General features: G+C 39.3%; 1 long non-coding RNA gene across 1 annotated transcript; it reads right to left on the reverse strand.

Annotated features, from left to right (window-relative positions):
- Positions 1-4,131: 4,131 nt before the first annotated feature.
- On the reverse strand, positions 4,132-7,718 carry LOC135983631 (uncharacterized). Its single transcript, XR_010601353.1, has 3 exons — positions 5,358-7,718; positions 4,946-5,048; positions 4,132-4,582 (listed from the first exon to the last, which is right to left on the reverse strand). It is a non-coding gene; the product is annotated as an uncharacterized LOC135983631 (long non-coding RNA).
- Positions 7,719-15,951: the final 8,233 nt, after the last annotated feature.

Below are 15,951 nucleotides of genomic sequence, written 5' to 3' on the forward strand. Positions count from 1 at the left end.
TAAGGTGCCACAAGTACTCCTGTTCTTCTTATCTAGTATAGTATAGTTTCCAAAATACCTGGTATTCACTGATATTTTGTGGGAGATAAAAATTCTCTTCTGTGTTCAGTGGCTTCGTCTGCTGGTTATAAAATCTGTGCAAAACACTGCCTGTCTAAATACTGTTTTATTTCTTTCTCTTTTACTAATTCATATTCCACGTGCAGTCTCACAGCAAAACTACATACATTACATGAAATACTTTATTAATCTCTAGACTTTAAAAAAGAAAGGATCTGTTTCCCATCCCCTCATCCACACTCAAATGAAGGATCAAGAATACCTGAAGGACCAAATTCTCTGGATTCTGGCCTATGGTGTTGAAAATTGTGTGTTATTCTTTATGGTTCACATTCATGGTCATTTTCAGTCAGATTTTTTTTCTATTTCAATTAGCAGCTTTATGCCACTTACCAATTTCCCCGTCGAATTTCAAGCTGCCAGTTTCCCCATCTTCAGCACAAAGATAGCCACCAAAAGAAAAAAAACAAATTATACCTATTTTTAGAAAGTTGCTAAATTTGTAATCCATTTATTTTTAACATGAACTCTAAGTGAGCTGTTTCTTTCAGTTTACAACCAGTGATCATGATTGCAAGCAAAAAGAATGATGGTGCACCCTTTACATACAGTGGTAAAGTAGTGAGCTCACTACCATGTGTAAGCTAATTGTTCAGCAGAAGTGCCTAAGTATTGTCTGCCTATGCTGATGTATAAGTTTCTCATATTATGCTGTTAGTTTTCTCCTCCCCTTGCCCCACACACTTTGAAGTGAATTCCTTATTTTAATTCCAACTGCTATTACATCATTGACTTGATAGATTCGTAGATGGGACCACGGTGTTCATCTAGTTTGACCTCCTGCATAACACAGGCTATAGGATTTCCCTGAATTAATTTCCATTTGAACTAGAAAATATCTTTTAGAAAAACATCCAATCTTGATTTTAAAATTCCCAGTGACAGAGAATCCTCGACAATCCTTGGTAAGGTGTTCCACTAGTTGGTTACCCTCACTGGTAAAAGTAGTGGATCTTATTTCGATTTTGAATGTGTCTAACTGCAACTTCCAGCCATTGGCTCATGACACACTGAAGAGTCAATATGAAATATAGTTCTTCATGTAGGCACTTACAGACTGAATACTTCTTGGCCTTCTCTTTGTTAAGCTAAATAGATTGACCCCTTGAATCAACCACTGTAAGGCGTGTTTTCTAATGCTGTAAGCATTCCTGTGGCTCATCTCTTAATCCTCTCCCAATTTATCAACATCCTTCTTGAACTGTGAGCATCAGAACTTTACACAGTATTCCAGGACTTCTTGTACCAGTGCCACATACAGAGGTACTAAAACCTCCTTGCCCCATCTCAAGATTTCCCAGTTTAGAATCACAAGGAGCACACCAGCCCTTTTGGCCACAGCATTTTAGTGGGAGCTCATGTTTAGCTGATTATTCTGCATGATATCATGTCTTTCAGAGTCACTGCTTCCCAGGATAGATTTCCCCATCCTGTAAGTATGGCTTATATTCTTCTTTGCTAGATGTATGTATTTTCATTTAGCCATATCAAAACATTGTTTGCTTGAGCCCAGTTCGCCAAGTGACCCAGATTGCTCTGTATCCGTGACCTGGTCTCTTCATTATTTATCACTCCTGCTATCTTTGGGTTATCTACAAATGTTATTGATAATTATTTTTGTTTTCTTCCAGGCCATTAAATAAATAATAAATAAATAAATAATAAAGAAGTTTTAGATAGCATAGAGCCAAGAAGTGATTACTGTAGGACCTCACTAGAAACACACCTGCTTGACAATTCCTTGTTTACAATTATATTCTGAGATCTGTCAAACTTGAAGTGACTTACCCCAGAATTTGATCTTACATTTTTACTTGTCAAAATGACTCTGATCAATCCTTTATAACATAAGTACAGTAATGTCAGAGGGAAAATCCAAAACACTTATGCATGTGCTTACCCATGTGATCTCAAAGAATCTATCCCCATATATAAAGCTAAGTATGTGCTTAAGCATTTGCAGAAATACCCTCATCTAAAATGTGAAATTCATGGGATATAAGTGGTAAAAGGTCTTGTGATAGCCCTCTGCAATGGGTGAATTTCAATATAAATGTACACTGACGGAAAAAGAAAAGAATGAAAAACTTTTGTTCTACCTTACTAGCTTTGGTGCTTTTAGGTTTAGGAGGTATATAGGACCAGAGTCCAAGAATAATAGTGCCTATACCTATTTCCATGAACATTTTAGTTTGAAACACTGATTCTATCTTATTGCAAGGTTAACGAGTTTTAGGATTGGTCTTCTCTGCAGCATTAGTTTGAGTAATCTACACTCTGGTTAATACTTTTCAAATTAACCTAACTGGAGTGAGTGGTCACATTTAAAAGAAAAAACACTCAATCTGCATATACCAGATTAGCAGCACAGAGTAACTGAGTACCCACTACATTACTAGCTTAAGCATCAGCAGCATTGAAGCTTCACCCCACACCCTGGACTGGCCAGATAACTGGAGTTTACTTGAGCTAGAGACTTGCATGTGTGCCTGGGAATTGGGCTAGGGACAACACCTGAATTATACCTTAAGCTAACACTGCAGAGTAAAAATAAACCCTTAAAATAATTTGCTGAATAAGGGCATGAAAATCATAGTTGGATGTGGATTGCTATAAACTATGCATTTAGTTTTACAGAGGGTAAAATTAGCTTAAGTGGACATCTCTATACAATACTCTGTACTAGATTTATACAGTAAATTCATATTGATACAAATAGAATTTGTTCAAAAAGATAAATGGAAAGCATTAGGAATGGATTCTGTTTGGTCCTATTTCTTGTTTTCCTTTCTGCACTCTGTATCCAAAATTACAGTACGTGTCTCATCATGGCCACACATCGACTAACAAGCTTTCCAATTTTTGAACCAAATTGCTGAAATAGAATAATAGAAATCAGATGTCATAGCTGGCCCATTTCCTGCCAATGTAAAATTGTTTCATTTAGAGAGATGTGTCCAATCTGGTTGGACCTTTCACCACTTACTTCAGCCCCTCAGTAAAAGTTAAAAAACAACATTTCCATGATTGTTTTAGAACAGAATTTTCAAATTCAATTTTTGTTATGTGAAGTTCATATGTGAGGATAATTTACAATGTACCAAATCCTGAGAGGTACTAAGCATCTGCAATTCCCATAGAGTTCAGCGAGTGCTACGGGTCCTGGGTTCCTTACAGGCTTGGAGATTATACAAGTCTGAAGAATTTGATAATTAAATTTGTATTTCTGAAGACAGAACCTAGTAAAAACTTAATACTGACTTTAGCAAGATCTCTTTATGGACATGATCTACTGCAATCAATGGACTTTGGATAAGGCCTATGCTGATAATTTCTGTGTATCCTAAATACATAGAACTATGCATTTGTAATTGCAAAGCTGATGTCAAAATTTCAAAATCAATCTAATTTAATCTATTGACCTAAAATAAGATCTCCACTAAGAATATGTATTATCAGAACACAGCATGTGCCAATCAAATTGAAAATACATTTTGTAGACTATTTGGGGCTAAAAGTATAAATACTTTTTGATATGGTTTACGATTGTGTTTAATACAGGATACTTCTCAAATAGGATCTCTTGCTGAAAGAGCTCATTGTATCTGAAAGACAGTAGAAACCTGTCAATAATACCGATGTGTTCTGTAAAATGTTATTTCTTTCATGGTATGTTATGCTTTATCAATTTCCTTAATCCTAGCTGCAGTTCACGTTGCCAGTCTGGAACAGCTCACTGAGCAGTAATTTATCTCCTGACTGTGGCATAACAACCAGAAATACGGGTTATTCTGGGAGCAGGGATTTGCATTGCATAAGCCATATTTTTAAAATCATTTTCAAATGTGATTAATTCATGATAGGGAAATTATTCCTCTATTTTTGGATCCAGCCTCCAAATCACTTGAGGCTGAGTATTGAGTGTTTTGTTAGGTATCGGGCAGAATCTTCATTTGAGGATTAGGGATTTCTGTGAAGAGAAGAGAAATGATACCACAGGAGAAATGAGAAGATGTTTCACCCATTTACTTTAATACCTATATAAAATTGGCATTATAAAGATAATGACAGATTGCATTTTAGCTGAATTTTTCAGTTGTGCTCTAGACGACTTGTATTTCTTTTCAATTAAGCTGACTGCTTTAGCGTGGTAAGAGATTACTGCTCCTGCATGCTGAAAAGATATTAACAATTAAAATGGGGGAGGGGAGGTCATGAAGAGGGGGATTATTGCAGTTTTCTTTGCCAGATGATGAGGGCTTCTCTTTGTAAGTATCTTGTTTTAATGCATGTCATTAAGCAAAGATGGTTACATGTTGAACAGATATAGTTATGAGAATAAAAAAGGCTTTAAGTGTGCATTTAACTATGGTGCTAAAATAGCCTGGCCTAGAGTATTATATTGTAGTGATGTTTCTCTGCAGTCAGGCCCCTGTGTGGAGTCTGCTTAAGCTTCCAGGACCTAAATGCAGTGGGGGGGGGGGGGGAAACAGAGGAAAAAAAATAAAGGTCTCAGTACAGGGATAGCTGCACCTGTATCCCCCTTCTGGCCTCTAAGTGTATCCTCTCATGTGTCTGTCCCTCGGCCTTTACCTATCCCAGGATGGGAGTCCAGGATTCTCCCATCCTTTATACCAATCCCTGGGTACACTACCCTATGGATCGGCTGTGCTTACACAGTAGATGCAATGGGGCTCAGCAGCAGTTAATCTTCCCTTTGGGAGTTTGTAACCAGTGGTGTACAGTGACATGAGAGACTTTTTGAAGCCAAAGTATTGTTTAGAGAAAAAAGCATTTTAAAAAACAGTCCACAGGTCAATCTTACCTAATACACTTCTATCTTGTGATGGTGAGCTAGTCAGGCCTAGCTTTTTCAGACACCTGAATGACATTCCTGTGTTTCTCTTGTTCTCCTGAACAACTTTCCCCTTAGAGAGAGAGAGAGAGAGAGAGAGAGAGTGTCTTTTTAAACTATCATTCTTTTGATCTCAGGTGGACACAGGCCTTTTCCCACAGTGACATGGTCTCTTAACAACCCTCAAGTTTTTGAGGAAAAATAACTTACCTTCATAGAATCCTAGAATATCAGGGTTGGAAGGGATCTCAGGAGGTCATCTAATCCAACCCCCTGCTCAAAGCAGGACCAATCCCCAACTAAATTATCCTAGCCAGGGCTTCGCCAAGCCTGACCTTCTTCTCTTCTGCAGATTAAACAATCCCAGTTCCTTCAGCCTCACCTCATAAGTCATGTGCTCCAGCCCTCTAATCATTTTTGTTGCCCTCCGCTAGACTCCTTCCAGTTTTTCCACATCCTTCTTGTAGTGTGGGGCCTTGATTCATTCTGTTTCCTTCCTGCTAACTAAACCAATTAATTCAAACAGGAAACACCCTAATTACCAGCTCAACATATTGTATTAATAAAGTCACAGAGTCCATAGATGTAGAGGTTTTAAATTCAAATGCCAGCCTATAGCTATTAACTCTCTACAGCAATCACCTTCAGGGGAATCCTCTGAGGTCATGTTTAGTGCTGTGCAGCATGTACGTCACACCACGTTCTGGGAAAGGCACTGCACTCTTATCAAATTCCTTTTTACTTTTTTTTTGTTAATATGTATCCAGTAATATAATTAAAGTATACACTCCAGAGTCCAGATCATCAACTCACACAAGGTTACATAGTTCCACTGACCTTAAGAGCCAAACCAATATACACCAAGTGAGAATCTGACTGCAGGAGCTTATTTACAATCACAGCTCCTAGTGAGTGCAGTAATATAGAGAGAGATAACATGCTGTTTCATACATATAAAAAAGTGTTGCAGAGTAGAGTGTATGGCAAAAGAGTATAAGGTATCCAAATTAAAAAATTGCTAGTAATATCTCATCAAGTACAACATCTTTGGAAAATTTAAGGACAAAATTTTCATCCCCTATATTAATTGAGTAATAGAAATTCTAATATAATTAGCCAGAGAATTGTGAAATCCAGAAAAAATGAATACATTGGTGCAACTACTTAAAAAAAATAGTGCATGAGAAAGGTGCTGGTGACTTGCAGAAAACAACAATGAGCAATGCAATTGCCAGTGCAGAAAATGCTTTAAAGACTTGATCTAAAGCCCATTGAAATCAAGAAAAGGCTCCCATTGACTTTGACACATGCCCTGTATACATGTATGAAGTTCTATCTGCAGTGTTAATTTGACCAAATCCTTTACTAGTTGTCTAGTAACAATTTGATAACAAAACATTAACAGCTAATATTGCCAAACAAAGACAAGTAGAAGCTGGAAAGCTCCAAAAAGTAAGAAGCATAAGACGACTTTTTAGGTTATGATATTCAGTGGGAATCTTTAAAAGTCAGAAGTTACATAAGAACAAGATGTTGAGAGATACATAGACTGAAAATACTCAATGTTTTGTTAAAATGTCTATAACCAATCCTTGCTCACTATAAAAACACACAATCCTTTTACACTGGTATAACTCCATTGGCTTCAGTGCAGCTACTCCTGCATTTACAATAGTACAAATCAATCAGAATTATATCCACACTTATCTTGCAAAGAGAAAGGACCTGGTCCAGAATCCTTACAACAAAAAGGGCTAGATCCTATCATGATTCCAATTTTTTTGCACAGTTTGAATGGGCCTTGTTGTTTTTTGTTTTACAAAACATTGTATATTTGGAAGCTGCAGAGCTGGAATTCATAAAGTACACAGAAGCATTTAATAATTTTGTCTTAGAAATTCAAATTTGAAACAAAAACTGAGTGACTGAAATGTTCTCTGAAAGTACTTGAGAACTGTATTTGGAAAATAGGCTTAGCAAGAATCTTGTGTATCCAACATTACAGCAATTACTGCAAGCTATCTGAATATGTTCGTGTATAAAAAGCTGTGGCTGTTCAAAGTGAGTTGGAAAACTTGGAGCTATGTTTATGAGTTGACCAGCCTTGTAATTGAATTTCAACTGCTTTGATACTACTAATGGTAGAACCAATGGTTAATTACCAGCCATAATAGTTTTCTATATAATATCCAAGGGTTTGCTGTAACTTACAACCCGGAGGTTCTTCGGTACTTGCTGAAGCAATAATATACATGTTTAGAAAAGGGAAGACATAAAGCTGTGAAACTTCTCCCATGTTACCCCAACAATGTGCTCTAACCTCAGCTTCTAAGGGTCAGGTCTCAGGATAAGGATACTGTTGACCTCTCTGCTGAAACAACCAACATGAATGCAAAATCTTAACTCTAATGAATGGTAGCTGTGGATACACTGGAGAGCTGAAAGATGTTTCTGTGGGTTTCTGAAAGCCCTAAGTTAAAAGTCTGCATTTGTAATGAAGGGAAGATTTACAACATGCTAACATATCTCAGATAGGATTGTTTCTGAAAAGCAAGTGGTTTGGCCTTTGCATTGGATCAATATGGTTATTCACTTTTAGAAATGTAAAAAGAATCTTGAAGATAACCCCCTTTTCTCTTACAAGATCAGTACCTCTATTCTTCCTCATGAGATTATACAAATTAATTGGTGAGCGATACTACAATATTCCTTCTTAATATTTGTTCTGGAAAAAAGATGGAAATATTGCTGACAAAGTGCATCTTTCTGTAATTTTGTTACCTCCTTCCTTCGTTATAAGGAAAATTAAATGCCCCTCTCCTCCCCCCCCCCCCCCCCCCCCCCACAAACAAACAAACAGTCAGATTCCCTTAACTTTCCTGGTCACACTGTCAAGAACACTCATTAGCTCTGTAGGGCTTCCAAAAGGGTTTTCAAGAGACAGGTCAAATTAACTACAGCTATTGATGTTTCTGTTTATTAACAACAGAATACTATAGCTGTGGCAGCCTCTTTGTTGGCTTCCCAGAAAATGACCATTTTAACTATTCCCTGTTTGGGCATATACAATGTACCTTGATTGTGGTCTATCATAAATCTAGAATAGGGGGCAAAACTACACTGATCTGAGTTGCAGGATTTACAATGTTAAATTCTGGATCAGAGCCAGAAGAGCACTGTTTTGCAAAAAGGCCAGTAACTATTTGAAGGCCAACCTCCAGAGCTAGAAATAAATCTACACAGAAAAAAATTAGATGAGCACCAACAATTTATATCTAATTAGTTATATTTATTTTGATTTACTTTGATCATTTCAAAGTTTTGATGTAGAATCTTCTACTCAATCATACATAAACAAATCATTTATATATTGCATCTGGGATTTTCAAGGGTGAATAAGGAAATTACATGTCCGATTCCTATTGACAGTGGTTGTCTTTGCTGTGTTATGTAAATTCTATGAAAATAGGAATGCCTAAGTCCTATAGGAACCTTTGAAAATCCAATACTTTTGAATTTTAAATTTGAAAAAGGCTCAACCTTTTAAATAAATCAGGGATCAAAAGGGAAGATACTATACCAATGTGCAGACTGCAAATAATTATACTCACAATTATACCAAATTAATGAGAACTTATTAGACTCTTTCAGCAAACACATGTTATGGCTGAAGTTCTGAATTTTCTTCACCTAGGACTGTAATAGAAAAATCCCAGGTAACAGCAGGTGAATTCTCCTGAAAACTCTTTATTCCAAACTATATAAAAACACAGTTATGCTGGACTTACAAGTAATAGTATGCACCCATCTTATATACACCAGGAACTAACAGAGGAGTAGGTTCTCTCCTTGCCCCAAAGCCTGACTAGGAGATTGTATTTATACTGCATTTTCTTCAAATTCAGACCATACATTAATCTGTAGTTTTAGATCCCTACAATAATGTGTTCCCAAATCTGATTGGCTTCCCATGACAGCCCCACCCTCACCTCCAGACTGGTGCCTTCTCTTGGTTGTACTGGGGATTAGCTTGAGGCTGACGCCATGTCCACGGTCTGCACACCATCACCCTGTCTCTGCTCCTGTCTCAGCTCCCAGAACTGCAGCATCCTCTTTGTGACTTAGCCCTTAGCCACCAGCCAGATTTCCCCCTTCTTGGGGGTGAGGTGGGTATCTCTATGCAATGGTCCAGCCACTTCCCCAGTGGTGGGTGGGTGGGCACTCATTACTCAGGGCCACAGCTCCGTGACCCTGTAAATAGCAGCCTCCTGCTTCTCCTCTGTAACCTCTATCAATGCTGCTATATTTCTGGGACCACTTCCCCATGACCCCAGCACCGTCTTCGCCCTCACCTCAGGGCACTCAGCTGCTCAGCACCCGGGAACCAGCCACTGCTGTCCAAGGTGCTTACAGTTCTCTCAGGCCTCCAGGGACGAAGTCCTTACTCCCTGGGCTCCCAGCAGCAACTGACCTTACACTGCCCCACAGCTCCCTTTTATCTGAGCCAGCCAGGTCCAGAGTGGTTGCTTCCTACAACTCCTCCCTGTTTGGCTGCGCTTCACACAGCCTCTCTGGGTTGCTCAGAGGACTCACTTTCATTGTGCCTTCCAAGGCAAGGCATGATTAACCCCTTCTATGCCTTTGTGGGGTTAGGCACCCCATCACAGGGGCTTCTGGGTTTTAATATGATAATAAAATTGTTTCCCCTCCCATACATACCAGGGACTATCTGCAAAAGATAAGTAGAAATAGGGCTACTAACTAGCAGCAGTTACAGTTTGAAATGGTGAAGGAGAACTGTGGCATGTAGCCACAGCCCTGCACTGTGGAGGTGCAGGAACTCCAGAAGTCCTCTCTGAACCGATGAAGAGTATAGCCACAATACTACCCTGACTGAGCTAGTTCTATACACCTCTGGTATTTTCCAAGCACAAGAGATCCTAGTGCACTGTGGAACTTTTGTGATACACAGTCTTGGGGGCATGGGATAGATGCCCTCTTCCCTAAACTAGATCTTTCTGTTTCTTTGCCAATTAATTGCAATATTGATAAGCAGTTTTCATTAAAAAGAATCATTCTGTTGGTTAAACATCTGTAACCCTTCTGTCAGGTACTGTTGGTAACAACAAGTGCTGAGTTTAAATAGCTAAGGGTCCCTCTGAAAATTAAAATCTTTGGCTCAAGTCTCCAACCAGGATTTCTGGGACCACTAAATATCTTCCCTGGTTACACTTAATAGACAATGCTTCCCCACTAACTAGCATTGAGTCTGTTTAAGAAATAAGGAAACATTAGCCTGGGAAGCACAGCAATGATGTCTAATATTAATTTTAAATTTTGCCCAGAGAAACTTTAGTAGTCCATTATCTTCATTCCAAACTGACCAGTGTGAACATCCAATGGGCATATGTCTCTTTACCACACCACTTTCCCACTTTTGCTAAACTACTTTCATAGTTTGGTACCAGTGGGTAGCATAGTCCCAGAGTCCTGAGGACCACACAACCTGGCTGTTCTCCACTCCCTTGGGAGTACTGTCTGTTCTGTCCTGAAGGCTCCCCACCTGACTCAGCTATAGTGATTTTAGCTTTATTTGGTGGCTCAGCAGGAGGGGTGTCTGTGTTCATTCAACTCTGCTGCTGTCCTCTGCATCTTCCATGAAGAGGCTTCTCTGCAGCGTGCCCTTTCCTGGGATCACCTCTGCATCATCACCCATAAAAGAGTCCTCCCAATGATGTAGTGGAGGGGATCCTTGATAGGACACCTTGCCACTGGTATAGTCTTCTTATTAAAAGGGTAGAAGACCCTTGCCACTCTCTCCTCTCTACATTCAGTTCCATTACCCAACCAATTCTGAATTTATGAACAATTATGGTGACTCCCAGACCGTCACTTGAGGAATTCAAGGTAGAAGCTCCTACAAATTAAGCTCTCTGTTAAGATACTCCCTCCACTCATCAATAGATGGGGTGTGGATCTCCTTCCCCTCTGGAGATGCTGTCCATCCTGATTTCTGGAGTAAATAGTTTATGCAGATGAGGAAGCTCTGTGGCTGTGAGCTCCTGGTGCAGCACAGCTGCAGAGCCTGGCCTGACCCGGTGCTCTGTGCTGCGTGGTGGCAGTGTGGCCCGGCCTGGCTCCAGCCGGGTGGCACGGCTGTAGCGCCGCCAGACACTGGTCCTCCAGGCAGCGCAGTAAGGGGGCAAGGAGCAGCTAGGGTTGGAGAGAGGGCAGGGGAGTTTGGGGTGGTGGTCAGTGGGTGGGAGTGTGGATGGTGGTCAGAGGGAAACAGGGGGTTGAATGGGGGCAGGAGTCCTGGGGGGCAGTCAGAAGGAGGGGGGGTGGATGGGGCAGTGGGGAGCAGTCATGGGCAGGGGTTCTGGGGGCAGTCCTGCTAGTGAAGGCAGGGGGCTGGATTTTTGATGACTTTTCAGGGTCCCTTCCAGTTCTATGAGATAGGTATATCTCCATATATTTATTTATTTTATTTATCATTGTCCTGATTCTAAAAGATATCCTGACCAGACTGTGCCAGAAAGGGACCTAGTTATCACCATCACCATCCACCAGCTTCAGCTAAATCCCAATTTTTACATGGGAATTAAGACTGTCACACCCCATGTGTGCTTTTTCTTCCCCCCATCTTGTATCTTATTTACTATCCTTTTCCTTTTTTCTTTGGTCTAATAAGAGTTTGGCCTAGCTGGCCAAACCAATATATTTTGCCACATTGCTATAAGTCTGTAACCAAGAGAGTGGCTGTTAAAAGCAATGCCCTAAACAGCCCAACACTGGTACAAGTTTGCTCCAGCCCATTTCAACTAACTTCTTCTCTTTTCCCAATATAGGACAGTTATTACTACCTTTGAAACTATCTAAAAGACTGTCAGGGATCGGAAAGAGGAGGGCTCCTTCTAAAAACTCTCACACTAAAAGGAAAGAGAACAAGGGATGTTGTTAAAGTGAAAGCTTTACTCTTAATACTTTACATTTTGAATGCTTTAACTGTTTTTCCTTCTTCTGTGTATCTAATAAAAAAGGTTAAAAATAATGGTGTTTGCACCATGGTATTAAGCAGGTTAAACCATGCTTAAAACTGTTCAGTGTTGGACACTGACAGAGCTATGTTAACACCTTTAATTCTTTGGGCTCATTTATTTCACCAAAATTAAATACAGGCTTATCCCTCCCCCAAAGGTATTCTATTTTCTATTGTTTAAAATACAGAATATGAAATTTTAGTTATTTTAAAATGCAAGAAATCATTCATAGGGATGGGCCCTATCAGTCCTTTGTGCCTCTGAAAATCTTCCCAAGTGAAGATCATATTGAACCCTTATATTTTTGAGAGTCCAGTTACCTGCACCATGTGGACACACAATTCAACCATTTCTAAAGAATTCCAAAAGTTCTTGTATATTGTGCATTTCAAGTACCAGATTTACATATTCATTTAGGTACAACCTGATTAAACCAGGAGCACATGGGGAAGAGGTTAGATTTTTGTTTTACCATAGAAAAAAAAATCTAGTACATGCTTATTCATAAAATATGTTCAGCTTGGTTCACAGAAAATAGTCAAGCTCTGGAGACGCATAAAGTGCAGAGCATTATGATCCTGAATCGGATTTAATCTTAGTCAAAGACTATTTGTCCCTGAATCTATACATTTCCTTTATAACATGTGTCGCAGCCCTATGCTCTGTCATGGCATCTGGATGTCCAATTATCGGTCAGAAGGTCACATCGGTGTCGTGTGCAGCACCTTGGTGCCATGTGCAGCGCCTTGGTGTCGTGTGCAACCCATTGGGGCCATGTGTCCATTCTCGAACCTTCCACCTGGTCAACTGTGGGTCACATTGGTACCGTGTGCTACAATTCCAGAATGCCATGTGCATAAGCTTAGCGTGCCGGGTGCAGTGTCTGTTTAGGTAGAGGGCACCAGCTCAGAGCCTGGTTAGTGTAGGAGCGGGGAACCAATTAGATGCTAGCACGTGCAAGGGTCTTCGAACAAAACTATGTCCCTTGCCTAAATCCGCATGAGTGTCCGTGTGTTAGCTGGAAGGCCTGATCACCCTTTCAGCCAGGATCTCCTCCGGATTTACCCGGCTTGTGTCGTGTCATCTCGGGTTACATCTCATCATGTCCCTGGTGTCTGTACTGCTGGTCAGCTGCGCCTGGAGTGTGGTATGTATATATTATTTTTTGTAGATATTTTGTTTGTTATGCCCTTTTTCTTTATTACTTGGTACCAAATCTCATGTGTAGTGTATAGAGCAGGGGTAGGCAACCTATGGCACATGTGCCGAAGGCGGCATGCGAGCTGATTTTTAGTGGCACTCACACTGCCCGGGTCCTGGCCACCAGTCTGGGGGGCTCTGCATTTTAATTTAATTTTAAATGAACCTTCTTAAACATTTTAAAAACCTTATTTACTTTACATACAATAGTTTAGTTATATATTATAGACTTATGAAAGAGACCTTCTAAAAACGTTAAAATTTATGACTGGCACACAAAACCTTAAATTAGAGTGAATAAATGAAGACTCGGCACACCACTTCTGAAAGGTTGCCGACCCCTGGTATAGAGGACGAATTGTTACAGTTTACTCTGTTTTGTTCTGGTTTGTCAGTAAATAGTTGGTTGTAAATTATCTGATTCCTTGTTGTTAAGTGTACATAGACTGTTTTATATTACTGCTCTGGTGATATTTTTGGTTGTTTGTTTGTTCCTATTTCAAATGAATTTGTATTGTTAGTTGGTAGAGGTGTTCCTCCCCAGCCCAAGTTGTGATATATCCCCCATTAATAAACGGCCACTTGTTTTGAATTACAATCTGCCTCTGTCTCAATTTTCCTCTTCCACTCGAATCCTCATTCGAGCCTGTATTGGTCTCGGACAACATGTAACACAGTTATATAATTTAAAAAGGGATTGGCAGCAGAGACAAAGCATAGTATACCAGCTCCTTAATTTCCTTATTAAAAAAAAAATATTTTAAGCATCTTTGTGCCCATTTGTGTCTATCACATACAAACTCTCTGTTATTTCATCCGTGGGGCATTCTATGATTTAGACTGACTCTGGAAAAAAGAAATAATCAGTGAGGTCTATTAGTCCATGAATAATCTCTCAGTGAGAGTGGTGGAAGCTTTATTCCTTGTGTCATGTAAAACTAGGCAAGAAGAAATCACTAGGAAATATAAGTAACTTATATTCCAGTAGGTGGCACTAACTGTTTCATATTTGAGGTTTCAACCAATTGGTAGCATCAGTATCATCCTTTTTTAGGGCAAGTGGTGATAGGTGATCAATACTATCTTTTGCATTTTGTACTGCCAGTCTCAAGGAAGGCGTGCACTCTAGGTGTTCCCTTACCTCTAAAGAATTTACATATATAGTTTCTTAAACAGTGCTCTCAGGAATCACTATGCCGCTATCAGGATTGGCAACTCAAGCCATGCACATGCATGTAAGTTATATTGGGAAAAGTGCAAAGGGAAGTAATAAACAATCAAACTATAGAGAAGATTTCCAAAACACACAAAAATCAAGACACTTTCCAGACCTAAACACCCTGCTGCCCTTCTCTTTTCCCCCACATCCCTGAGGCTTCAAAGTTACTACTCAGACTGCAGTCACACTACACTTCTAGGTGTTTAACTTTTGGAGAGCTCATTGTTTGTAAGGGGACTTGGTGCCAGTGCAACAGAGGTAGTCTTAAAAGCAGAAATCTACCTGAGAAGGTTGAGCGCTTTTTATAGACAAACAGTTCCAGCAAACAAAAGGTATAGCTATATTTTCAAGTTCTTCACCTAGGACTCTGCTATTAAAGTCCCTGCATTGGTTAGTCCAGAAAACTTTTTTATTCTAAACTAAGAATACAGTTGCAGTTGACATACACCTGGTTCCTTTCTCTCCTGCACCAGCATGAGACACTGCAGTGTCTCTTGAAATGAACACTATTCATTTACAGCTACATCAGAATATTGTGGAAATCCCTAAGTGTTCAGGAAAACAAAAGAACAAACAGCACACAAGTTACTAAAATGCATTCTTCTGCATTTAAAAAATATGTAAATATAGCCTACAATAATTATGCATGAGTGAGCTGTTTCTCAAATAATAAAGCAAACTGTCTTAAGCGTTTCAGAATAGATGCTCATCCTCATGCTTGCATCCACAATACTAGCTATCTGGAAGCAGCCTGATCCCCAAAGGACAAGATTCTTCAGGAGCAAGGTAGAAGACCTCATAGATTTATTACTTAAGTTCAGTGAATAATTTTCAGTGAGTAATTTGCTCCACAATTTTGCCCTCCTTAACTGCTTGTAGAATGTCAACAAGCATATGGTAATTTCTTTGAATGCATTTGATCAGCCATCCCAAGTCTCCAGGGGCATCTCAGCTCACTGCATACTGAAAGACAACTGTATATTGTGCAAGAAATTTGCTCATGGAAAGCTAGTTCAAAAGAATCTCAGGCACACCTAAAGACAACTCAGGTTTATGAAGCGAATGAACACTTTTGAATAGAGAATAGTAGTTCTCTAGAGCAGGTTAGAAACTTCATTTTTTTTAAATGGAAAATAGCTTTTTCAACCAAGAGGGAAGTTTCAGGAAAGATCAGTTTCTCAAAACCCAATCTTTTCAGTGAAAACCTCCCTCCTTTTTTCAACAATGAGATTCTCCCCACACTCCTTTTTTTAAATTTTAAAATGTTCTGGGTTTGGTTTTCAGTAAATGCCTAGAAATTTTTGAAGAAAGTTTAATGAAAAAAAGAAAGTTTTCATTTATCATTTTTCCCCATAGCTAAAACATTTGTTTCCCAACCAGTTCTTGCTCTTATTGTTAATAAACAAAGACTTTGTAATCTAAGTGTTATCAAATGCATATGATATTAATTTTCCAAAAAGGACAGTATCAATAGTAGAGATGGACCAGCACTGTAAAGTTTGGATTTAAATCAAAAA

Source organism: Chrysemys picta, chromosome 5, assembly GCF_011386835.1.
Source record: "Chrysemys picta bellii isolate R12L10 chromosome 5, ASM1138683v2, whole genome shotgun sequence".
In the NCBI taxonomy this organism is placed as follows: domain Eukaryota; kingdom Metazoa; phylum Chordata; order Testudines; family Emydidae; genus Chrysemys; species Chrysemys picta.